Source organism: Heterodontus francisci, chromosome 30 (genome assembly GCF_036365525.1).
Source record: "Heterodontus francisci isolate sHetFra1 chromosome 30, sHetFra1.hap1, whole genome shotgun sequence".
Classification (NCBI taxonomy): Eukaryota; Metazoa; Chordata; class Chondrichthyes; order Heterodontiformes; family Heterodontidae; genus Heterodontus; species Heterodontus francisci.
The window spans coordinates 15,518,590-15,545,118 of record NC_090400.1 but is presented as its reverse complement, the minus strand read 5'-3'; positions in this window follow the sequence as shown (position 1 = coordinate 15,545,118).

Sequence of the window (26,529 nt, the reverse complement as noted above, 5' to 3'; positions counted from 1 at the left end):
GCTCCAACCCAGACAACATCCTGGTGAATCATCTCTGCACCCTCTCCCGTACAGTCACATTCTTCCTATAGTGTGGTGCCCAGAACTGTACACAGTACACCAGCTGTGGCCTAACTAGCGTTTTATACAGCTCCATCATAACCTCCCTGCTCTTATATTCTATGCCTCGGCTAATAAAGGCAAGTATCCTGTATGCCTTCCTAACCACCTTATTGACCTTGCTGCTGCCTTCAGTGATCTTTGGACAAGTACACCAAGGTCCCTCTGACCCTCTGTACTTCCTAGGGTCCTACCATCCGTTGTATATTCACTTGCCTTGTTAGTCCTCCCAAAATGCATCACCTCACACTTCTCAGGATTAAATTCCATTTGCCACTGCTCTGCCCATCTTACCAGCCCATCTATATCGTCCTGCAATCTAAGGCTTTCCTCCTCACTATTTACGACACCACCAATTTTCGTGACCTCTGCACACTTACTGATCATACCTCCTATATTCACGTCTAAATCATTAATGTACACTACAAGCAGCAAGGGTCCCAGCACCAATCCTTGTGGTACACCACTGGTCACAGACTTCCACTCACAGAAACAACCCTCGACTATCACCCTCTGCCTCCTGCCACTAAGCCAATTTTGGATCCAATTTGCCAAATTGCCCTGGATCCCATGGGTTCTTACTTTCTTAACCAATCTCTTATACAGGACCTCATCAAAAGCCTTATTGAAGTCCATGTATACTACAACAACTGCTTTACCCTCATCTATGCATCTAGTCACCTCCTCGAAAAATTCAATCAAGTTTGTTAGACACAATCTTCCCCTGACAAAGCCATGCTGACTATTTCCGATTAATCCCTGCCTCTCCAAGTGGTGATTAATCCTGTTCCTCAGACTTTTTTCCAATAGTTTCCCGACCACTGATGTTAGACTCACCAGCCTGTAATTAACTGGTTTATCCTTGCTACCCTTCTTGAATACCGGTACCACATTCGCTGTCCTCCAGTCCTCTAGTACCTCTCCTGTGGCTAGAGAGGATTTGAAAATTTATGTCAGAGCCCCTGCTATCTCCTCCCTTGCCTCACATAACAGCCTGGGATACATCTCATCTGGGCCTGGGGATTTATCCACTTTTAAGCCCGCTAAAACAGCTAATATTTCCCTCCTTTCAATACTAATATGTTCAAGTATATCACAATCCCCCTCCCTGATCTCGACACCTACTTCGTCCTTCTCTATAGTGAACACAGATGAAAAATAATAATTTAAAACCTCACCTATATCCTCCGGCTCCACACACAGATTGGCACTTTGGTCCCTAATGGGCCCTACTCTTTCCCTGGTTATCCTCTTGCCCTTAATATACTTATAAAATGCCTTAGGATTTTCCTTTATCGTGCCCGCCAGTGTTTTTTCATGTCCCGTCTTTGCTCTCCTAATTACTTTCTATACTCCTCTAGGGCCTCCACTGTTTTCAGCTCTCTGAATCTGACATAAGCCTCCTTTTTTTTCCTGATCCAATCCTCTATATCCCTTGACATCCAGGGTTCCCTGGACTTGTTGGTCCTACCCTTCACCTTATCGGGTACATGATAGCTCTGAACTCTCACTATTTCCTCTTTGAATGACTCCTACTGATCTGATGTAGACTTTTCTACAAGTAGCTGCTCCCGGTCCACTTTGGCCAGATCCATTCTTAAATTGGCCTTCCCCCAATTCAATGCCATTATTTCCAGTCCTTCTGTGTCCTTTTCCATAACTACCTTAAATCTTACAAAGTTATGGTCACTGTCCCCGAAATGCTCCCCCACTGACACTTCTACCACTTATCCAGTTTCATTCCCTAGGATTAGGTCCAGTACTGCCCTTCTCTTGTCCGACTTTCTACGTACTGGCTCAAAAAGCTCTACTGTAGGCATTTTAAGAATTCTGCCCCCTTTAAGCCTTTTGCACTAAGAATATCCCAGTTGATATTCGGGAAGTTGAAATCCCCTATTATTATTACCCTATTAATTTTACTCCTCTCTGAGATTTGCCTACATATCTGCTCCTCTATCTCTCCCTGTCTGTTTGGAGGCCTGTAGTACACTCCCAGCCAAGTGATTGCCCCCTTTTTATTTTTAAGTTCTACCCATATGGCCTCATTTGAGGAACCTTCTAAGATATCATCCCTCCTTACTGCAGTAAATGACTCCTTGATCAACAGTGCAATACCACCTCCTCTTTTATCCCCTCCCCTGTCTAGCCTGAAGATTCTATACCCTGGAATATTGAGCTGCCAGTCCTGCCCCTCCCTCAACCATGTCTCTTTGATAGCAATAATATCATAATCCCATGTGCTAATCATCACCCTCAATTCATCTGCCTTACTGGTAAGACTCCTTGCATTAAAATAGATGCAATCCAGACATTTTTCACTTGTGCCTTAACCGGTCGATATTTGCTCTGCCTTCCAGACTGACTCTGCTTCTCTTCTATATTTGGCTGTGCATCACCCCTTACTGTACCTCCATTCTGTATACCACCCCCCTGCCAAATTAGTTTAAACCCCCCCCCCCAACAGCATTAGCAAACCTCCCAGCAAGAATGTTCATCCCGTTCCGGTTCAGGTGCAACCCGTCCATCTTGTACAGGTCCCACCTTTGCCAGAAACAGTCCCAGTGATCCAGGAAATTAAAGCCGTCCCTCCTGCACCATCTCCTCAGCCACACATTCATCTGCTCTATCCTCCTGTTCCTATACTCACTAGCACGTGGCACCGGGAGTAATCCAGAGGTTGCAACCTTTGAGGTGCTGCTTTTTAATCTGCTGCCTAGCTCCCTAAATTCTTGTTGCAGGACCTCATCCCTCTTTCTACCTATGGTTGGTACCAATGTGTACCACAACCACTGACTGTTCACCCTCCCACTTCAGAATGTCCTGCAGCCGCTCCGTGACATCCTTGACTCTAGCACCAGGAAGGCAACATACCATCCTGGAGTCATGCTTGCGGCCACAGATACGTCTATCTGTACCCCTTACGATAGAATCCCCTATCACTATAGCTTTCCCACTCCTTTTCCTTCCCTCCTGTGCAGCTGAGCCACCCATGGTGCCACAGCATTGGATCTTGCTGCATTCCCCTGAGAAGCTATCTCCCCCAACAGTATCCAAAGTGGAAAATCTGTTAGAAAGAGAGATGGATTCAGGGGACTGCTGCACTACCTGCCTAGTTCTTCTACTCTGCCTGGCGGTCACCCATTCATAGAAACATAGAAAATAGGAGCAGGAGTAGGCCCTTCGGCCCTTTGAGCCTGCTCTGCCATTCATTATGATCATGGCTGATCATCCAATTCAGTAACCTGTTCCCGCTTTCTCCCCATATCCTTTGATCCCTTTTGCCCCAAGAACTATATCTAACTCCTTCTTGAAAATGTACAATGTTTTGGCCTTTTTTTTGCCCTTTCTGTCTGAATAGTCTTTACCTGCGGTGTGACCACCTCCCTGTACGTGCTATCCATGATGGTCTCAGCCTCGCGGACGCTCCACAGTGTCTCCAGCCGCCACTCCAGATCCGAAATGCGGATTTCGAGTAGCTGCAGCTGGAGATACTTCCTGCACACGTGTTCGCCCTGGACACTGGAAGTGTACCTGACTTTCCACATTGCGCAGGAGGAGCACTCCACATGGCCGAGATGCCCTGCCATGACTTACCCTTAATTTATCCCCTTAAATTAGCCAACAATTAGATTATTTACACTAGGGACCTAGATTCCCTAAAAAAAACACTACCTACTATATTAAGAAAAACTGTAGACCTTTCCCTTTACTTTATTTACTTACCCAGCTATTTAGAGTTATTCTCTGGAACTTGCTCCCCAAAAGGCTGTAGACTCTGGGGCGATTGAACTTTTCAAGACTGAGATTGATAGATTTAGTTGGGGATGTATATCAAGAAATATGGAACAAGTGCAAGAAAATGGAGATCAACCATGATTTAATTGAATGATGAACAGGCTCAACGGGCTGACTAGCCTACTCCTGTTTCTATGTTCCTAATACTCCTTACCACGGTCACTGGTGAAACTGTGGATGTCTATAATATGTAATTTATGGAAATGGCATGCAATGGAAATGCAAAATGTTATGGAGAATCTAAGGGGAAAATCCCTATGTAAAAAGATAGATGTTCAAGCAATCAAGGCTGCAAAATTTGTCCCCATACCACCAAGTGTTTTGGCGCTTTGGGTGCCATCTTGCCTCCAAAGTGATGCCCGTAGACTGCGCACACACTTCTGATGCTAGCCACACCATTTTGGTGAGGGCATTAACACACGCATAGGGAACGTCTGCTGGAAGTGTGCAGAGTAGGAAAAGTGTAACACTATTGACACCAGTGCTGCCATTTTGGGGCTCAACGCTATAATTAATGCCCTCTCTTAACTTTGCACAGCTGAATATGCGTTCAGCAGCAGGAAAGATCACCAACTAGTACTATTTAAAAGGATCATTAACTACTTTCAGCTTAATTGCTGTGTGATTTCTGTTGCTGCGATTGTGAAAGTATGTGGTGGTTTCTAGGGTTGTTTAAAGGAGTGGTGTGGCACACGCTGAAGGACTTTGTCCTGATTCTGTGCAAACTACTTATTTCCAGAAATGGGTGCAGTATTTTTTGTCACCTTTAGACTATAGCATGACTGGGAGAATGAGCAGAGGTGACACAGAACAGGACAAACTGCTTGAAGAGGGAGGTGTAAGAGGGCAAGAAGGGCTCTCAGCAGACGACAATATCCACCCAGAATGTTCAGGGAGCAATTCTCCTACATGAACACCTCAGTGAAGAACAGGGTCTCAGACATCTCCACTTCACTAAGGAGGTCAGCATTGAAATATGCTACCTGCTCTAGGCACAACTGCAACCTTAGAGCAGGCCAAGGACGGCATTGCCAGTGGCTATGAAGATTACTGTGGCCATGAACCTGTATAGGATCTGGATCTTTCCAGGCTGCAGCAGGCAATATTTGCAATATCTCCCACTTGCATAAGGAAGGTCACTGAGGTTCTGTATTCCAAGAGAGCTGAATATATTTTATTCTCTCTTGCTAGAGAGAAGCTGGTGGAGCGAGTGCGTAGCTTTACGAGAATTGCAGGCTTCCCCACAGTGCAGGATGCTAGTGACTGCAGGCATGTCGCTTTGTGGCTACCGCATGTCAATTCTGAGGTGTACCATAACCGAAAGGGATTCCACTTCCTCAATGTCCAGCTGGTGTACAACCCTGTATCATGAAGTCACTGCCCGGTCTCCCAGCAGCAGGCATGATGTCTTCATTCTGTGGTAGTGCGCTGTGCCAACTGTATTTGAGTCACCAAAGCAGAGGGTGTCTACTGGACAACAAGTGCTATCCTCTGATGACATGGCTTATGACTCTAGTACGCAACACATGCATCTGTGGGCAACATGTGTACAACAGAAGCTTTGCTGCCACATGAAATGTGAAAGAGCAGACCAGGGGGTGATTAAACAATGCTTCTGCTGCCTGGACGGCACTGGAGGAGCCCTGCAGTACTCAACAGAGCAAGTGTCAAGATTTGTGGTGGTCTGCTGCAAGCTGCATAATTTCACCATCATGAGGGCAAAGCCCTTGCCACCAGCTATATGACGAGAAGAGAAGGAAGATGAGGAGGAATAAGAGGAAGGGAAGCGGCAACCTAGTCTGCCCCTTTCTGGCAATCTGTCCTTGATCGACCCATCCGACTGCGATTCCAGTGAACATATTCCCAATTTCCCATTCACAAACCGTCCCATATCATATCTTCCCTCTGTTACTGAGATCATAGTGTCCACTTTTTCACAATGCAAAAATAAAAGCCACCACAAAATAAACATTCCAAACTAAATTTATATATTAAATCATGCCATATTTCATACAACTGTCAACAAATCATCCTTCTGCATTCCCATAGTGCCAGTCTTTCCATGTGCCTTTCCCTGTCCCGGTGCTCCTATGCAGTGCTACCCCAGTGTCTGCAGCACGGCTGTTGGAAGCTGATTTTAAGTGGAGGAAACTGCAGATGGCTTTGCAGAATGCCCTTGAGCAACTCTGACCCCAGAAGGCCAGGCTTCAGCCTGCACCATCTCAATGTAGGCGGCAGCAGTCTGGGCTAGTTGGCTGACAGGCAACAGCAAGGGCTCTGGCGGGGAGGCGGTGGTGGGAGGACAAATGTCATCTTGAGAGAGGCAGCAGGTTTGTGCTCTACGGAGGCTAGGACAGTGGAGGACAGATTTTTTTTAATTCATTCATGAGATATGGGCATCGCTGACGAGGCCAGCATTTTATTGCCCATTCCTAATTGCCCTTGAGAAGGTGGTGGTGAGCCGCCTTCTTGAACCACTGCAGTCCATGTGAGGTAGGTACACCTACAATGCTGTTAGGAAGGGAGTTCCAGGATTTTGACCCAGCGACAGTGAAAGAACGGCAAGATAGTTCCAAGTCAGGATGGTGTGTGGCTTGGAGGGGAACTTGCAGGTGGTGGTGTTCCCATGTATTTGCTGCCCTTGTCCTTCTAGTTGGTAGAGGTCGCCGGTTTGGAAGGTGCTGTCTAAGGAGCCATGGTGCATTACTGCAGTGCATCTTGTAGATGGTGCACACTCTGCCACTGTGTGTCGGTGGTGGAGGGAGTGAATGTTTGTAGATGGGGTGCCAATCAAGCGGGCTGCTTTGTCCTGGATGGTGTCGAGCTTCTTGAGTGTTGTTGGAGCTGCACCCATCCAGGCAAGTGGAGAGTATTCCATCACACCCCTGACTTGTGCCTTGTAGATGGTGGATAGGCTTTGGGGAGTCAGGAGGTGAGTTACTCGCTGCAGGATTCCTAGCCTCTGACCTGCTCTTGTAGCCATGGTATTTATATGGCTACTCCAGTTCAGTTTCTGGTCAATGGTAACCCCCAGGATGTCAGTGGGGGATTCAGCGATGGTAATGCTGTTGAATGTCAAAGGGAGATGGTTAGATTCTCTCTTGTTGGAGATGGTCATTGCCTGGCACTTGTGTGGCTTGAATATTACTTGCCACTTATCAGCCCAAGCCTGGATATTGTCTAGGTCTTGCTGCATTTCTACATGGACTGCTTCAGTATCTGAGGAGTCATTGTACAATAATCAGCGAACATCCCCATTTATGACCTTATGATTGAAGGAAGGTCATTGATGAAGCAGCTGAAGATGGTTGGGCCTAGGATACTAACCTGAGGAACTCCTGCAGTGATGTCCTGTGACTGAGGTGATTGACCTTCAACAACCACAACCATCTTCCTTTGCGCCAGATATGACTCCAACTAGCGCAGAGTTTTCCCCCAATTCCCATTGACTCCAGTCTTGCTAGGGCTCCTTGATGCCATACTCGGTCAAATGCTGCCTTGATATCAAGGGCAGTCACTCTCACCTCACCAGATTGCTGGACTGCTATGACACCTTGCAAGCCCCTTTGAATACTGGTATCTGCAGCAATGATGGCAGCAGTCTGAGATTGTGTAGCACCAAGTTGAGATTGCATGAAAACAATCTGAACCTTCATTGGCAGCAAGCTGAGCTTGTATGACTTCAGTCTGAGCTCCCGCTACAGTACCCATATGTTGGGTGGTTTCTGCTTGTGCTGCAATAGAAGCAGAGACATTGGTCAGATGCTGCATCATGGGTAGGTCTGCTAGTTTACGAATGGAGTTGGTCACCACTTCCATGCTGGAAAGTATGAGCTCCAAGCTCTGCGCAACTCCTTGTGCCAATTTGGTGCAGGACTCCTCTATGCTCCTTGACATTGGTTGCCCGTTTTATGGCAGGCCTGCCAATGCAGCAAGCATTTCATTGTTCATACCAATCAACCTTTCCCTGTAGACCACTCCATTAAAGTCCTCATCTGAGCCCTTTGCAGCAGAATACGTGTGCAACCTCACCCTCCGGCCAGCTGGCACTGGCCTGGTCAGGTTGCAGTTCTTGGATATCTGGAATGAGAAAAGTACAAAGGGAAGGTTGTGTTGAGGGGAGAGGGGAAAGCAAGAGGTGCATGCTTACACCATCTTCAGCTTGTGACTCAGAGATTGCAGAATGAGGGGGAAGTGGAATGTGAGAAGGAGGATTAGGTATCAGGATACTGTCATCTTTGATTCCTTCAGCCCTGCTGCTGGCCACAGCCTCATAAATGGACTCTACAATGATGGCAACCACCATCTCCTCTATCAGAGTAAGCACAGGCAGCTGGGCCTGTCCCCCTCCTCTTAGCTCCTGCTGCCTCTGGTTATGTGCCACCTTGTCCTACAAGAGAGAGGGAAGTGTCTCAGTGAGTGTGGTGCAATGTGTTTGAATGATGTGGCTGTCATGTGTTACGACCAGGTGAGAAAGGTGTCTAGGGGTCTTTTACTGTCTTCATCTGGCCTTTTGTAACAGGATTTAATTTTAAACACACTGTGTTTGGAACTCCCCCTTTGTGAATCCTTGTTCACAGCTTTCCAATTATAAGGCAAAGGAATGAGCACACCAGGTTTTCTTTCGGTTTAAAGAAGAAAAGTGAAATTTATTCAACCTTAAACTTAAACTCTAATTCAGTTGATGCCTACGGATACACGCTGTGCCCATGCTAACATACACATGCAATATGCAAATAGAGACAGAAAAGAGAAGAAAAATAAAATGGAGAGTTGTGAAGCAAACTCTGAAGAGGGTCTTTTTTACTGTGCTTCGAGCTCGCTGTAGAGTCCTTGATTGTAGAAGGCCCTTACTTTTCGTTGGGGCCTAGTATTCTTCTTAAACCTTGTTCACTGTAGGAGACTTTTCTCTCTTGGGGTTCAGGTGTCTTCAATGGTTTCCGAAGGTGGTGAGAGCAAGATGAGAGCAGACAGGAGAGAGGTTTTCTCAGTCCCGGAGAAAACAGCTTACTGAGTTCAAAATCCCTGTTGGAAGTTCATATTCACAAGACTCTAACAGTCAGTCAGTCAGTCATGTGACTAAACTGGCCCTGACCATGTCTGTTTGTGTATTCAGCCATCTTAGCAGTTAACCTGGAATGCTTCAACGTCTGGTAATCAAAAGTCCATTGTCGATTAAATTGGAGCAGGGAATAGCTCCTTTGTCTTTTGAAGTACTTGTCTGTTGATATGCTAATGTCTCTCTCCAGCCAAAGTCTCCAATTGTTTTTTAAAGCAAGTTCTTTCTTCACTACCAGCAGTTTAAAATCAATGTTCATGTGGCGAAATTAGTTTTCCTCATTCTTGGCAGGTGGGGGCTTGCCTGACACATGGTTGAATAACTGGCAGTGTGCACAAGCTGTGAGATGTGGGTGAGAGACTTGCAGCAGTGCTAAGTGTGTGAGGTGAATCTATGAATGCGAGGTATGAGTCATGACATTGTTGGTCGGTGAGTCGTGGTGATGTGATGCATTGAGCAGTGTCTGAGGCTATTGATACAGCTGGTGGGATATGACATTTGAGGATGAATTCACTGACTTTGACCTTTAGTGTGGGGTCATTGTACTTCTTGCAGCACTGTATCCACGCCCTCAGGGCCTGACTCCTGGCATTGACGTCCATGTCTATCTGCTACCACTGCCTATGCATTGTTTGTCTGGAGTGCCTCCTGGCCACCTGTGGATAGAGGACTTCCCTTTTCCTGTCCACCTCCTTCCCCAAGTTCTTGGAGCACACTCTCTGCCTTGTTGTGCCTTATTTTACTATTCTTCTTGGTTATACTCTCTTCTGCAACCAATCCCAGCACCTGCATCTGCTATAATGCACCTCCCCTTTAAGAGGTGCAGGCTGGCTTTAAGTGGTACTAGCGTCGCACAAACTTGGATCCCCATGCTGAAGCGAAGAGGCACTCAGCAGCGTGTTTAGCATGGGCTGCACACAGCTATCAGGTAAATCAGCAGACAACATGAAGTTTGCATGATGCCTGCATCTGAAGCAACGGGCATGGCTTATTTATGCATTTCAATTTGACGCCTGTTTTCAGGCCCTGTCCATTTTCAAGGCCCAAGAAAGTAGGAATCTGACTGACTGCCATTTTAGGAACATAAGAAATTGACGGGCAGGAAAAGATCAGCTGTTCCCCGAAGCCTGCCCGGCACCATGATGTCTGCAGCATGATGATCAGACACTTACTACCCCCACCTGCAGCCACCCCTCCAGGGCCAGGTATCCTGACAGCTGAATGGCGGCAAGGATTGCTGGATGGTACAGGTAAGTGCCTTTCCAGCCAGCACTGCTTGTGGGCCAGGAAGAGCAGGAGTGCTTCCCCCTGACCCCTCAAGCAACCCTGCTTACCTTCCCAGCGACTGGATTGCCAACCCCACACCAGAGTGTGGTCCTCTGAGCCAGAATGAGCCAGAACTTACTGAAGCTCAGCATTGCCAAAACCAAAGTTATCCTGCTTAGTAACTGCTAAAAACTCTGTTCCCTCTCCATTGCCCCACACTCCAGAACTCTCTCCCTAAATCCCTGCAGCTCGCGACATCCCTCTCCGCCTTTAAAAGCTTCTTCTTCAGCTGCCCTCCGCAGTTCCTTTCCTGCATGCACTTGGATCTGACAGTGAACAGTGAAGTGCCTTGGGATTTTTTACATTCAGGAAGCTAGAAAAAAGTCACTATAATAACAGCTTATATTGATACATTGTCTTTAATATCAAAACATCACAAGGCTTTCGCAAATGGAAATACACTGGGGAACAGACAGCATGCCAAGGAAGGAGAGATGAGAAAGGATGACCAAAGTCTTGAATAAATAGATGGGTTTGAAAAGGTATTGAAAGGTATAGAGAGAGGTGGAGCGGTTTAGCAGGGAGCACCTGGTGGTAGTGCCAGGTGGCTGAAGGCAAAAGCCTATATCAGAGGATCAAAGGGAGCAGGGCAAGATACAAGGCTGGAAGAGATTGCAGAGACAAGGTGTAACAAGGGCAATGGAGACATTTGAAGATGAGGCCAAGGATTTTAAATTTCACACGTCGGAGAACAGGGAGCTTGTGTAGGACAGAAAAGCTAGCCAGAATCAGTGAGCAAGACTTAGGGAGACTGAGTTATGGACAAGTTAGAGTTTATGCAGGGTGGAAAATGAGAAGGCAACAAGGAGAGTATTGTAATAATAAAGCTCAGAGTTGGCAAAAACATAGATGAGGGTTTCAACAGTGGATGAGTGGTGGTGGGGTAAAGATGGACACTATGGCCAAGAATTAATCCAGGCAACGGGGGGCTTGACCTCGGGCAAAAGCACCGCCGAGAACACTGCATCGTCCCTTCTGTGGGAGGCCCTCCGAATCAAGTGCCAATTAGTCACTTAACTGGACAGCAGCAGACCTTCCACAGGATCAAGAACCCTGGCTAGAGAAGTCCCACCCTCTGAGAGCTGCCAGCCAATCAGAGGCAGTGATGGCTGCTGGTGGAGCACCCACCTGAGACCCAGGAGCAGTGCTGGACCCAGGCCACAGGTAGGTTTGGGCGGAAGGGGTTTCGCGGGGTGGGGGTCGCAGCAGAAGGGAGTGTAATGTTGGCAGCAAGGGAAGGGAGTAGCTCTCAGCGGGCTCCCCCTTCCCAATGTCAGATCCCTCATTTAGGCATGTGCCTTTTAATGAGGGACTCCCCCCACCCTGGAGCCGGCAAGCAACCCAAACGGATTTTCTTGCTGTGCTCGCTATGCAGCAACAGGTCCGCCCACCACTCGGCAAATTGCGGTGGTGGTGGGATGAGGCTTTTAATTGGGCATTATTGTCTACTTAAGGGCCTCAATTGGCGGTGGGGCATGAAGACCCCGGTCTTAATTTCGGCGGAGGCAGGAAGGTGGCGGCATCCCCCTCATCACCATCCTGCCCAATTACATGCTTTCCCCAGCTCCAAACCCGCCACGGGGGAGGGCATAACATTCCCCCTATGGCTTGTTGTTTCTTGGTCTGTTGCATTTTACCTTGCTCTTGTCTTGCACTGTCCTTCTAACTTTCTCCAGTCTCCGTCCCCATTTTCTCTGTTACTCTTTTTATTTCTTCTCTTTTGTTTTATCTTGTTTCTGTCTGTCCTGTCTGTGCTTAGTACAGCCCACCATCTCACTCGTCTCTTACCACTTGTCCCTTGGACATCTTTCTCTCTTTTCTGGTATCACACTACATTCCACCTAGCTTGCTCCAGCAGTCTCTGCCATCTTTTAGATTCTCTCTCTCGCCTTCGTTGTTCGCCTGCTCCAAAATAGTTACTCTCTCCTTAATCATATTTCTTTACCTGATGTACTTCCATTGTGATTTCTGTCCCTTTCATACCCTCCATATTTAGTGAAGTCACTTCCACATCCTCTCAGGTATTTACAACCTCTACCAAGAGGAAACCAAGACCAGAGGTTCATGACACTGTTACATGGCTGCTTCATCTCACATCAGATCATTCACTGTCTACATTAAACTTCCTCCCTCAGTCCCACCATTCCTAAAATGTAATATGACAGGCTTAGAAGAAAATTCCTGGAGCCTTGTGTAATGTATATATTATATTTAATTAATCGCGGGTTTGCAAGAGAATTTGGTCAGATTTCTGAGTGGAAATGAAACTATATCACAAAGACTATGAAATGTTCCATTACAATACTTGAATTAGAGTCATAGAGTTATACAGCAGAGAAACTGGCCCTTTGGCCCATCTGTCCATGCCGGCCATCAAGCACCTATCTATTCTAATCTCATTTTCCAGCACTTGGCCCATAGCCTTGTATGCTATGGCATTTCAAGTGCTCATCTAAATACTCCTTAAATGTTGTGAGGGTTCCTGCCTCTACCACCCCTTCAGGCAGTGTGTTCCAGATTCCAACCACCCTCTGGGTGAAAAAAAATCTTTCCTCAAATTTCCTCTAAACCTCCTGCCCCTTACCTTAAATCTATGCCCCCTGGTTATTGACCCCTCTGCTAAGGGAAAACGTTTCTTCCTATCTACCCTATGCCCCTCATAATTTTGTATACCTCAATCAGGTCCCCCCTCAGCCTTCTCTGCTCTAAGGAAAACAACCCTAGCCTTTCCAGTCTCTCTTCATAGCTGAAATGCTCCAGCCCAGGCAACATCCTGGTAAATCTCCTCTGCACCCTCTCCAGTGCCATCACATCCTTCCAATAGTGTGGTGCCCAGAACTGTACACAGTACTCCAACTGTGGCCTAACTAGTGTTTTATGCATCTCCATCATAACCTCCCTGCTCTTATATTCAATGCCTCAGCTAATAAAGGCAAGTATCCCGTATGCCTTCCTAACTACCTCATCTACCTTGCTTCTGCCTTCAGTGATCTATGGACAAGTACACCAAGGTCCCTCTGACACTCTGTACTTCCTAGGGTCCTACCACCCATATTCCCTTGCCTTGTTAGTCCTCCCAAAATGCATCACCTCACACTTCTCAAGATTAAATTCCATTTGCCACTGCTCTGCCCATCTTACCAGCCCATCTATATTGTCCTGTAAGCTAAGGCTTTCCTCTTCACTATTTACGACACCACCAGTTTTCGTGTCCTCTCTGCAAACTTACTGATTATACCTCCTATATTCACATGTAAATCATTAATGTACACTACAAACAGCAAGGATCCCAGCACTGATCCCTGCAGTAGACCACTGGTCACAGGCTTTCAATCGCGAAAACAATCCTCGACCATCACCCTCTGCCTCCTGCCACTCAGCCAATTTTGGATCCAATTTGCCAAATTGTCCTGGATCCCATGGGCTCTTACCTTCTTAACCAATCTCCCATGCGGGACCTTATCAAAAGCCTTACTGAAGTCCATGAATTATATGCTTGCGAAAAAAATGGTTAATGTTCCTTTGCTCCCAGTGGCTCTGATGCAGGCATTCTCCATTACCAGCACCTGGTATCCAAGAAAATGAAAGTTTAATCACTGCTCCCATATTTGCAGGCAGGAGCTGATAGAATGGAGGAGGTGTGGGTTAGTGCTTCGGGTGGGGATCCCCTTTCGGTACGCAGCTGACGATGGTGGTTCACAGCCCTGCAGTCTGCCCATCTTTCTCTGCCTCATTCCCCAACACAGGAGTCATCTCTTCTTTGCCAGATTTTCCATGTTTCCCTTCCCCCACTGTTATTCTGCTCTAATCTGTTTTCCCTACGCTGGACCCATCTTTTGTTTCTTTACTTGTTTCATTATAAGTTCCTTTTGCCTTGCACCATTACTCTTTTAGTCATTTAATCACTTCTGCCCTTATCCTAATCACAGATCTTCCCTTTTCTCCTTTCCCTCAGCCCCCTTTTCCCTGGCTTTGTGCCTGCTTAAAACCTGTTAAATGTCTAATTTCTTCCAGTTCTGATGAAATGTCATTGTCCTGAAACATTAACTCTCTTTCGCTCCCCACAGATGTTGTCTGACCTGCTGTGGATTTTCTGCCTTCTTTTGGAGTCTGTCCCACATGTCCACTATCCAGTTTTACGTATGGGAGGGTGGGCAACATAGGAGCAGGAGTAGGTCTTTCAGCCCATTGAGCCTGCTCCGCCATCCAATTAGATCACGGCTACCTCAACGCCACTTTCCCATGCTATCACCGTATCCCTTGATGTCATTCGTGTCCAGATGTCTATCGATTTCTGTCTTGAACATGCTCAATGATTGAGCTTCTACAGCCCTCTGGGGTAGAGAATGCCAAAGATTCCCCACCCTCTGAGTGAAGAAATTCCTGTTTATTTCAGTCTTAAATGGCCCACATCTTGAGACTATGTCCCCTGGTTGTAGACTCACCACCCAGGGGAAAATCCTATCTACATCCACCCTGTCACGCCCTGTAAGAATTTTGTCAGTTTCAGGAGAAGGCGATGGGGGTGGGGCGGTTCCTGAGAGTAGTGGGAAACTTTTTTCTAATCTCTAATTCAGCTCGAGGTTTCGGAATTTTCTACGGCAGTCCCCATCCTATTCTCATTGTCCAAGTTAAGTAACCTGCATACACCAACTTTGCCTACACCTTCCATTACTTTAAGAATCTGTAGCTTCCTCTGCATGGAGCCTCGCCAAACTGTTAGCCAATTGATCAAACTTCATGACAGGACATAGCTTTGTAATGTTAACAATGTAATGGAAACTGAAACCATAAGTGGAATTTATTTCTGTGTTAACCTGTTATTTGGTATAAAGTTGATTAATCTCTGAGGCACTTGATTTCTGGAGCAAAAGGAACTAGTAACCTATCTTCCCTTTGCAATCTTTTGACATTACTTTAACCTTTATTTTAACTTTAAACGTTAACTTTTTGAAATCTAATTTCACGCTTTTTCATGAGGTAGAATTTCTTATTGTGTATTTATGTAGAAACCTTATTTAAGGCTTTGAAACAATAGTTATAAATTCCATTCTTTACGTTTATTACAGTAACCAGGCTGTAAAATTGCTCCTGAAAATACGAGAAATGGCCGATAGTACCTTCGGGCAATCTCTATAATTCAATGCTTTTAGGTGTTACTTGATCAGTCTCTCGTCAGCTTTGCAGGTGTCTCTGATTTTTCTGACATGGTCATCATACTCAATCAGTTGCTTTAATCCTTCTATTGCAGTCCCCCGTCTCCTCCCTTACACAATATATGCTTCCAACCTTTTGATTTCTTCAGTGGTTTCACAAGTGTTTGATTAACAAACTTCTTAAACTTTTTGGTGTAAGTCAAATCAAATTGGAAGATCTAATGAACTGTTACACTGTTGGCACTTATGTGTGTGTTATTCATCAAAGAAGAACTTGTGTGTTTCATATCCTCAGAATGCCCCAAAGTGCTTCACAACTAATGAAATACGTTTGAAGCATAGTAGCTGTTGTAATATATGGAATCACAGCAACCAATTTGCACACAGCAGAGTTCACAAACAGCAATGAAATAATTGATTTTTTTCAGGGGTTTGGGGATAAATATTGGTCTAAAAATGGAAAGCAGAAAATTTACAGAAATAAAAAAGTGCATCACAGTACATTTGGAAAGCTATTTTTCTCTCTTTATTTTTATATGACAAAATATGACTATAAATACATGAAGAAATCACCATACATGTGGCACACTCAAGCAAGGCAGCACTTTTCAACAAAATTCAGCCCTCGTCCTTGCAGAGTAACCAGAATTCAAAAACTTCCCCCAGTAACTCCACTCTCAGCTAGACTACTAAGCATAGCTCATAGAAGAGTTCTTGTCCCCAGACAGACTACTTAACCTCTACGCTGAACCCAATGTTTATGGAAGGCTTTTAAGCAATACTCAATTAACCCACAGTAACCCACGTTACATTAAATATGGTCAAATAAAGGTGACCTAAGTTCATCCTAGAATTGCTAATAAATGCTGGCATACCCTGCTCCTGAGTGTTTTGATATTTTTGACCCACCAATTTTGGCAGGATCTTCCGACCTTTGGAAAGCAACTTGCTTCCAGTGCCAAAGCTGTTTTGTAGTTTGGGAAGGAGATGACATGGATAATGTATCAGTTCTTCTGTGTGATAACTTACCCTGACCAGTATGAAGGTTAGAAGTTGTAAGCTTTGCTGATCAAAGAGTGTCAACTTGTGCCATAGACTGAAATCCACAGCCACAATGAGGAGAGTTGAAGGGAGTTCCCTCTAAGCTGGACGAGTGTGCTAGCAGGGAACAAACAGGACACTTACAAGCAGCATTAAAATACACACGTGCAGAGCCGCGCGTCAATCTTAAAGGGGCCATGGAGTGCAACAAGCTTGCTGTGCACAGCAAACAGAAGTTAGAGGGATCATTTAATATATCCCTCCGAGAACTCTGCATTCTTCCAATTCTGGTCTTTTATGAATCCTCTACTTCCTTTGCAGTCTGTCACTCTAGAATTGGCCTTTATAGCCACACCAGGCATTGCTTCACAAACCACTGACCACCTCTAGGTGCTTACCCCTTGTCTCTTGAGACAAGGATGCCGAAGAAGACTTCCTTTGCCCCACCATTGGGTGTCATGCCTTCAGCCATCCAAACCTTAAGATCTTGGAGTTCACTTTCTGAACCTCTGTATCTCTTTCCTCCTTTAAGACGTTCCTTAAAATCTACTTCTTTGACCAAACCTTTTATAGAGGCCTGGACTAATAATCCAGAGAACATGAGTTCAAATCCCACCATGGCAGTTTGAGAATTTGAACACAAATTTTTTTTTTTTAATCTGAAAATAATATTCTGGCATCAATAAAAGTGACCATGAAGCAGGCAGATTGTAGTAAAACTGAACTGGTTCACTAAAATCCCTTAAGGAGGGGAAAACCTTCCATCCTTACCTAGTCTGGCCTATATGTGACTTCAGTCCCACACTAATACGGTTGACTCTTAGCTGCTCTCCGAAGTGGCCAGCTACTCAGTTGTATCAAACTCAGGGCAACTAGGGATGGGCAATAAATATGGGCCTTGCCATTTGAAGCATGTGTATCTAAGCTGGTGCCTGAATCAAGTTATGCTGGTAATGCAGAATCCTGGTTTGAGGCTGGCTGTCCTTAGTTACCATTCTACTCCTCATAAGTTTGTGGATTGTCTGTGAAAAGAGACAATAGCACATAGTTAGCCAGCTTAATGCACAAACAGGACATGCTATTTTTTGTGGTGGATCACAGACAACTTTACACCAGCTAAAATTCACATCCATTGATGTGATGAAGATAGGTGGTTACATTTGTACAATCCAAGAATGTGGTCATCTTCTATCTCGCTTGTACACATTTTTTGATGTGCATCACCAGACTTCTCTGCCCTCCCAGCCAAGGGTTGAAGTGAGTAAGGGGTTTTCTTTGCAGTAAACTAATCTGCCTCTATTTTTGAAGCTTGGCTTCCTCTGCAAGGAGAAGTACAATATGCATTGAATAAGGAGCATTAAGTAGTGAGTAGCTTTGTTTGCCAATCCTTGTATGTGGTTTTATCTTTGGTGTAACAGAAGGACCTTGGCACCAGAAATTCTAAAAGCTGTCTGAATGCATTTGATTTGTCAGTTGTGTGGAATAAATGATAATTATCAACCTTTGTTACCTGCAATCTCCTACTTTTTCTGTCCTGTTCAAATCCTTCTCAACAGTTTTCATGAGTTTCCTTTCGAGTTGTACCTGAAGCAGGCTAATGATACAGTTTTTAAAGCAAGTATGTCTGGTACCTGCAGCTTACTTTGTTATCAGATATAGCAGCATCGGGTTATCTGGATTCAGTTTCATTGCTCGCTTTTGTACTTTTCTTTGGTCCAAGCCCATCATCTGTGCCCATTCCAACCATCCACTAATACTGGGCAGTGACTCAACATGATTGTCATAACTGTTGACCAGTGACAAACCAGATCCAATCTTCCCAAAGAGATCAGTGATGCTCGTCTACAACCCAGTCTCCATTCTTTGAAGACAGGAAAAGTCATTTATCTCTAATCTGGCATCCTGGAGACCTAGAGGTTGGAGGTTTGTTGAGGTAGTTGATCTGCTCCCTTATGGCTTCTTCCTCCAGTCACATCCTCACAGGCAAGCCATGTCCTATTGTTTCCTCTGAGCCAACGACACCCAGTTTCTCCCTCGGTGATGATAGGTTATATCCAAGAGTCAGAGAGAGAGAGAAAGACTGGGAAGGCAAACAGAGAAAGGCGCAGAAAAAGAGTCAGAGACAAGTAGACAGACATTTACACAAAGAGATACCATTTAAAAATATATATATTTGTTCATGAACAAAGCAATGAGAGCTAAACTAGATTTTTTAATTGTTGTAGGTCCTAGAATTTGAAGATATGTGGCAGCAATGTGTCATCATCACATGTTTTTAGCTACTTCAAGTCAGTTTATAGCTATTACCCTGACATACCCTTCCAGTTCTGGCGTCATGGTAGGAACATGACAAGAGACAGGGACAGCGGCATGACAAGCAAACAGGAACTTTCTCAACCTGCCACTTACAACCAGAAATACTCCTCTACTCCTATTTCTTGTCAGTTTTGTGGTGATTGCCTGACAGCAAAACCAGAGTAAACTGTCTTGTTTAAAGTGTAAATTAAAATATAGCATTTGTTCATGACCGTTTTTAAGTAATTATTTTGGCATCAAACAAATCTGCCATTTATACTGACCTAAAAACAGAAAATGCTGGAAATACTCAGCAGGTCTGGCAGCATCTGTGGAGAGAGAAGCAGAGTTAACGTTTCAGGTCTGTGACTTTTCTTCAGTTTGGATGAGGCAACTGACGTCATTCATGGCATCGCTGAGGCCACCTCTGCCACGTGATTGGTGGGGGGTGGGGGCGTCCGCCCTGCGTATTTAAATGAGCCACTGCATGCTAGATCGTGGCGGGGCGGCGGCGTGCAGCCCATGCATGCGGGCTGTCATTTTTTTTGCCCGCCAATAAAATCCAGCCCTATGGATGGGTGAATTACTGAAGTTGTAGGTGGTTTTAAAATTGTTTATTAAAAAGCAGCTGTCGGCACAGACTCGGTGGGCTGAAGCACCTGTTTCAGTGCTGTATCTCTAAATAAAATAAAATAAAATAAAAATAAAATATGTGGATGCATAAGCTAAATAGACAGAAAAGACATACAGCTCGTAACAGATTGAACAGGTTATAGATCATACGGTGGGGCAGAACGGTGTTGGCAGTCTCCCTGACAGATAAGGCAGATGAGGTGTTGGTGGTCTTTTCGGTCCTCGGGGTCTTCAGTCTTCTTGAGCTAATCAAAGTGTTAGGCTGAAGCCAGGTTTCACTTCGGGAAGCTCTCCTTCTCTCCTTTCATCCAAAGAAGACTGACTAATTCCCTCCCAAGCACCTGTTTATGTATTTTATTTCTACGGGCTGGTGAGTGTCCCATGCCAATCACTTATTCGATTCCACTTGCCCAATCATCAAGGGACAGATACTCAAAGTAAACCCCTCCCATGCCCATCACTCTTACCCTGAAGTCATCTTGTGGCTTATTGTTTCCTAGGTATCTTTTGTAAACTTCTACCAGACACTTGTCCAGAGATGGTACGAGGTTCCATCTTATCAGCTTTCGGAATGTCTTGTTTCAGAGCCTCTGCCGGATAACCTCTGCAGAGATAACAGGCCTCACTGTCCTGCGTCTGTCAGCCCAGCAGACTGCTATAGAATTTTTCCCAGTAAAAGAGAGAGCTATTTCTATAATATTCAATTAATTTTCTTAAGATTTTATAAGGTTATTAGACAGCTATTTCTTAAATTTGTGACTTAGGTGAAAATAAGATTGGGTTTAGCTGTGATGAGCCTATGGGCGAATAGCCGACTGATATCCATTGTGTAGACTTATAAATGAGGAGTGACCACGATGAATGAATCATAGAATAATACAGCATAGAAGGAGATCATTCAGCCCATCATCCCTGTGCCATCTCTTTAAAAAGAGCTATCCAATTAGTCCCCTGCTCTTTCCTTGTTGCCCTGCTGGAATTTACCCAATTCCATTTCATTAGTTACTATTGAATTTGCTTCCATCACCCATTCAGGCATTGCATTCAGATCATAACAACTTGTTGTGTAAACACAATTCTCCTCTGAACTGAAGAAGTATCACTGACCACTTATTTTAATCAATTTCTTTAAGAATTATAAAGAGGTCTAAAATCCAAATAGCAGTTTATTAAAAAGAAAATAAATAGATTTTCTTTTTAATAAACTGCTATTTGGATTTTCTTTTTTAAAAAAACCTTATTATATCTCTCAGGATGTCTCAGAGTGCTTCACAGACAACAATTTACTTTGATGTGCAGTCACTGTTGCTATGCAACCCTACATTATGGCGATTTACTTAAATTATTGGATATTCGTATAACAGATTGCCAAATATTCCTTTCATAACAAACAATGGCTTTAACAAAACCAAAAATTATATTCTTCTGACATCATCAACAGCAATGTTTGTGGCCACATTCAGATCTAAATGGAACACATTTGCTTCATCTGTTTTTTGGAGCATGAATCACATTTTGAGGTACAGTGCTGAAAATCAGCATTCCAAAATGCTGTTACTATTGTTATTATATTTAGCTTTTTAGAACAGATGAGTTAAGGAGCTTTCAATGTTTGTTTGTTCAGGGCTTTGCAATTCATCCCGATATTAATCAACCCTCAACACCGTATGCACAATGTATTTTCACAGGATAAAATAAAGGTTTGACCTTAAATGACAGATGAAAATCTGATCATTGTATGTACATAAATCACTTCACAATGATTATCTGAATTATAATAGACCACTAGAAGACTGGGAATTTGACAGACTCAGAGGATTTAACCACAAACTACAACTTAAATTAAAATAGGCATTTACCAGATGGCTGGATTGTCCAAGTTTTCTTAAGAATGTGTGACCCATTTAGATGTATGTCACAGAGCCCCATGAGCAACATATAGAGTTTAAGTGAATATTTCCATTCATTTGCTGGTATCTGTAATTGCCAACACTTAGAGCATCTTGGTGCTTTGATTAAGGGTTTATCCAGCAATGATGTGATAGTGCTGAGAACAGCCCTCTCCAAATCTCCAGGAAATACAAACTGGACAAGGTGATAAGTAAGAAATAAAGGTGCAAATGGAAGTGAATTGCCTGAGATCTATGGTCCCAGGTGTTAGTAACTCTGTGGCCTGTTCCTTACTGGTTTGCTGCAGTATATGTAGGGCCCTAGCAAATTCACTTAAATCTTACAAATTTCACGGTCACAGCATTTTAAGGATTGCAAATTTCACGTATTTAAATCGTAAATTTCACAGTGTCACAACAAACCATGAAAATGATCTATTTAAAACAAAAAAGACAAAGGAGGTTTTGGTTTCAGATGGCATTTATTGTATACTCAAGGCGGCACAGTGGCACAGCGGTTAGCACCGCAACCTCACAGCTCCAGGGACCCGGGTTCGATTCTGGGTACTGCCTGTGCGGAGTTTGCAAGTTCTCCCTGTGACTGCGTGGGTTATCGCTGGGTGCTCTGGTTTCTTCCCACAGCCAAAAACTTGCAGGTGATGGGTAAATTGGCCGTTGTAAATTGCCGCTAGTGTAGGTAGGTGGTAGGGAATATGGGATTACTGTAGGGTTAGTATAAATGGGTGGTTGTTGGTTGGCACAGATTCGATGGGCCGAAGGGCCTGTTTCAGTGCTGTATCTCTAAAAAAAAACTATTGTAAAAAGCTGACTATGAACAGGTCACATTCTTTATTCACTGAAGTCAGTTGTTGAATGTGAGCATGGAGCTACCTGCAACTGTCTCTCTCTTCATTCCCTATCTCTGCGCTGTGAACCCCTGTCCATGTTTAGCCATATCTCTCTCTGTATCCACAGTGTTTGTTGGAATTGTCAGACAACGCTGTGCTAGCCTTGCAAGGTGGAGGATTCTGCATTTCACAGAGTTCCAAAACTGAAGTGCAGGCAAAGTACAATCTGTTTCTTTTGCAATGCTTTTATAAGCAGGAATCTCCAGCCTACAGTTCTTGTCAAAGTCAGGAATCGCATCAAATGAGTTTAAATCCAGCATCAACAGGTGCATTTGTGCAGGGTGAAAGATATGCACAGCTTTCAGGAACGCCGCAGAAGATTGTTGAAACCTCTGAGCTTCTTATTCTTCATCGCTTAACTCTTCCCCATAGCAATAATATTGTTTGAGCTTCTTTGCCATGCAAGAAAACACCTTTAATTCAGCATCATCAGAGTGTTGTTCATTTGACTGTGTTTCAGCCCAGAACAATATATCCATTACTTTATTGTAAGCTTTGTGGATTGTGACATATTGAGATTCAAACCAAGTGATTAAACCCATCAGTCATGTAGCTTTCTTGTAAACAAACTTAACCTCCTCATTAAGCTGAGCATCGTTTAAAAGGGTTACAATGTCTGTTAAAACCTGTGTTTTCGGTGTCAGTGTGAGCTCTTCTGAGACAAAGTCTAAATTGTATTTCAGGTGAACTGCATGATACTGTACTGCTCAAATCCAAGCATTCCAACATGTAATTACTGGCTCTGGAGGAAAGACAATCTCGTGTTCCCCAATTTCAGCCGCATTTGCAATGCGTTGCCTGTATCGAAGTTTGAGGCTAGGGCGGTGTTTAAATATCTTTTTAATGTAGCTGACTAGTTTGTCGAGTTTACCAAACTTCCTTTTCCATCTCTCACTGACAAAATTAAATTAGAGGCAGAATTTAATGCGGCTGTTTAATGCAGGTATGGTGGTGTGGGGAAATAGAGAATCGAGTTGGAACCATCCGCCCAGAAATCTGGCTTCGTGACTTTGGTTCTAGATTTTGTCAGTGGCGGGAAAGCACCAAGGCTGCAATGCTGCCCTTACGTGATGGGAAGCTATTGTAAATTGCTGAGACCTTGTTTATAATGCATTTACATCTTATTATTTGGGATTTAATGGTTGGTTCCTGATTTAATGGACGGTGGGTGGTACTCGCGTGCCTTTGGTTCAAAATTCAGCCCTATATGTGCATTACATGTAATATGGACAGCATTAGGCATTATATGATAGAGCACAGATTGAAAGATTTTATCATGTAAGTTGCATTGTCACTAATGAAAGCAAACACTTTGTTGAAATCTGCACCGTATTTTGAAACAGTTTTGATTATCACTTGGGAAACTGTGTTGTAATTAACAGCATCTAAGTGGACGCAATCTGCGAGCATTTTTAGCTTTCCTGACTGTATGGCTTTGGCCTTACCAGACATAAAATCAAACATGCAACACATTGCTCATCGGCGGATTCATCATAAATAATTGCAAAGGACTCACATGCATTAATTGGAGACTTTATCTCCTCACAATATGTAGCAAAAACCCTCAGTCGGTAGCCCTGTCGTAGTTTATTTGCACTCGGCAAGCAATCATCTTTTTGCACATTACATTGAATGAATACCCACAGCTTTGGGTGATCAAGTTATTTCAATGGTATGTTGGCGCTTGCAAAACCATCTATAAGTTCCATTGTAACCAACTGATGATTTTCTGAGCTCTCCGTTGACTTCTTAAAAAAATGAAATCATTGCTTGATTTTTGCATGTTCGTTTTCCAGCAGTGCAGTGTTGGATGCTCTCTTTCCGCTGTGATGGCTTTTGTACCTTAAATGGCACTGAACCATTGCCTGCCGTGTGTGATTCAATGAAACATTACAGTTTGTACAAACAGTTTGGCTTCAAAATTCTTTCACTCAATGTGTTGCAGTATTGGTTGTGGCCATTTTTGATTTGCTCATTCTGGCATTTTCACTTGTCTGTTAATACTTGAGAGTGCTTCTCTCAAAACTGCACTGGAAGCTCTTCCTCATCTACGAATCAGCGAGTTGAGCCCTCCGTCAATCACTAAAATGCAGGATGTTCACAACATGCCCAGCAATCAGCGAGGTGAGCCTTATGTCAATGAATAAAATAAACAAAGTTTGCAAAATGGCCGATCTCACAGAAGACCTGAAATTTCACAGCAGGCCTGAGATTTTGCAGCCCATGATGCATTTTTATGGCCATGAATTTGGTAGGGCCCTAAGTTTATGTTTCTAATATAGATGATGTTTTTAAATAGCGTGAAATTTGCACCCCCAGTGTGATTTGCCTGGGTTAGAATTTAATGGGCCATCTTAGAGAAACCAATTTTACCCCGGTATTCCATGTTGCTAAGATACTTGACATTTTTACTCAAACATAAGAAATATATCCGTGAGCGATTATTTTGAAGAAAAATTTCATTTCCCAGACATTCCTTTCCCTTTTGCACCAGTAATTTGTGCAAATAAATGTTTTTGTACATTTATCTGGTGCATAAAATTAAGAAAGATATTAAGCTGAAATGTAACAAGGTCCCACCATCAGAAATCAAAGACATTTTATAGTCATATTTTAAATGCCAGTTTGAAATACGAAGTTCTCATCAAAGCGAATGCAGTCAATGGAATAAGTGATGTGGAAGAAATAGGTCAGAAGTTGATGGGCTGCATTACTGTGTCACTGTGCATTTATAGTTGTGAGAAAATCCTGCATTTTAATAATAAACAGTATGCAGTTTTTTATTTGTTGATATAACAGCAGAGATTAGCTCATTGGAACAAGCACAGGAAAAGCTGGAAAAACACAGCAGATTTGTCAGCATCTATGAAGAGAACAGCCTGTCAATGATTTGGCTCATGCCCAACTTCAGAGAAATAAAAGATGAACAAGCAACACAAGGGAAAGCGAGGAGGGGAGGGGGAGTAAACAAACATTGAGAGGAAGCATCAGCGGACTGACTGTTGGATGATGGATCAGATCATTTCAGTCAAGGAATGAAAAGAAGCATTAAAGAATATGAAAAGGCTCGCGAAGCAGTTAAGGCTGTGGGAGGCCTGTGGAAAAAGCAAGAAAATAGGAGAGATAGGAACCCGGGGATCAGGTTTAAAATCAAATAGAAAATGCTGACCAAATACGATGGGCACAGCAGCTCGGGCAAAAAGGGAACAGTTCAAGAGGGAGAGCCCAGCCCAGTGTAGTCCAACCCGAACCCCTCTGATAGCATTACGTTCTGACAGGATTCCACACCAAAATGCCAACTTGTCTCTCCCTTTAACATATTAAAGTTGGTGTTTGGCCAGTTGCAATATGTATGGTACAGTTTGCTCTTCCTGCCAACAACCTTATGCTCCCTGCAAAAGGCAGATTTCTCTAGCAGACCACATTTGTTTAAACTTAACCTTGTGCATGAACTGAATGGAATATTAGGCTCCAGTGTTAACAATTTCTTGAGCCATTGGGGTTTGCCTCAGAAATAGTATAAATTGCTCATTGTTCTCTCCAGCCCTGTCTGATGTTGTATGTTTGTTTGGTGCACTGGCCCTTACTTAGCCTAGCTGATAGGTATACTTCAGTCTGGGTTAGTTAGAACATTGACATTTATTCTATTAGAACTATATACATCTTCACACTAGTCTGTGTGACTTCACCAAAGCTACGCTGCATCTAGCTTCAAGTCTCTCTCACATGTGATCCCTTACATCATCATGGTAGAAGGTATTCTTTACACACTCTCAAGATTAACCCTTTCAGTGCCTTATACTACATCTGATAGGTGGAAAATGTCATGCCAACACACCATGAAGGCTAAATTATAAATTGTTTTTATTGTAAGTCATAAATTTATACACAATAAGTACAATGCAAAACAAAATTGTGTCATCTTCTGTTTATAATCAGCAGAAAACAGATCACTCAAGGTGCTCATTTTCTCAAAGCTAACATTCACCAACTAAAAATACTGCAGAAATGACCAATCAAATTGCTCAATTATACATTTTTTTCGGACACCAGTTTCTTTCTTCATGTAGACCCATGTACGCAGCTGGCAATAACGATCACATAAAGCATTACACATTCTGAAAATATTACTGAATATTTATAAAATTGTATATTTGCTGGTAGAAATGTCTGCAAGAAATGTTGCTCACATAGGCCTACCCTTCTGGTCAGAGCCTGTGGCTGCAGCTGGCAAGTTTACCTGGGTGTGAAGCTGCTGATGTTTGGCTGCTGTGGAGAAATTGTGTAAGAGAGAGAGAGAAGTACTTCGTGTGAGTTGCAGTTTTGAC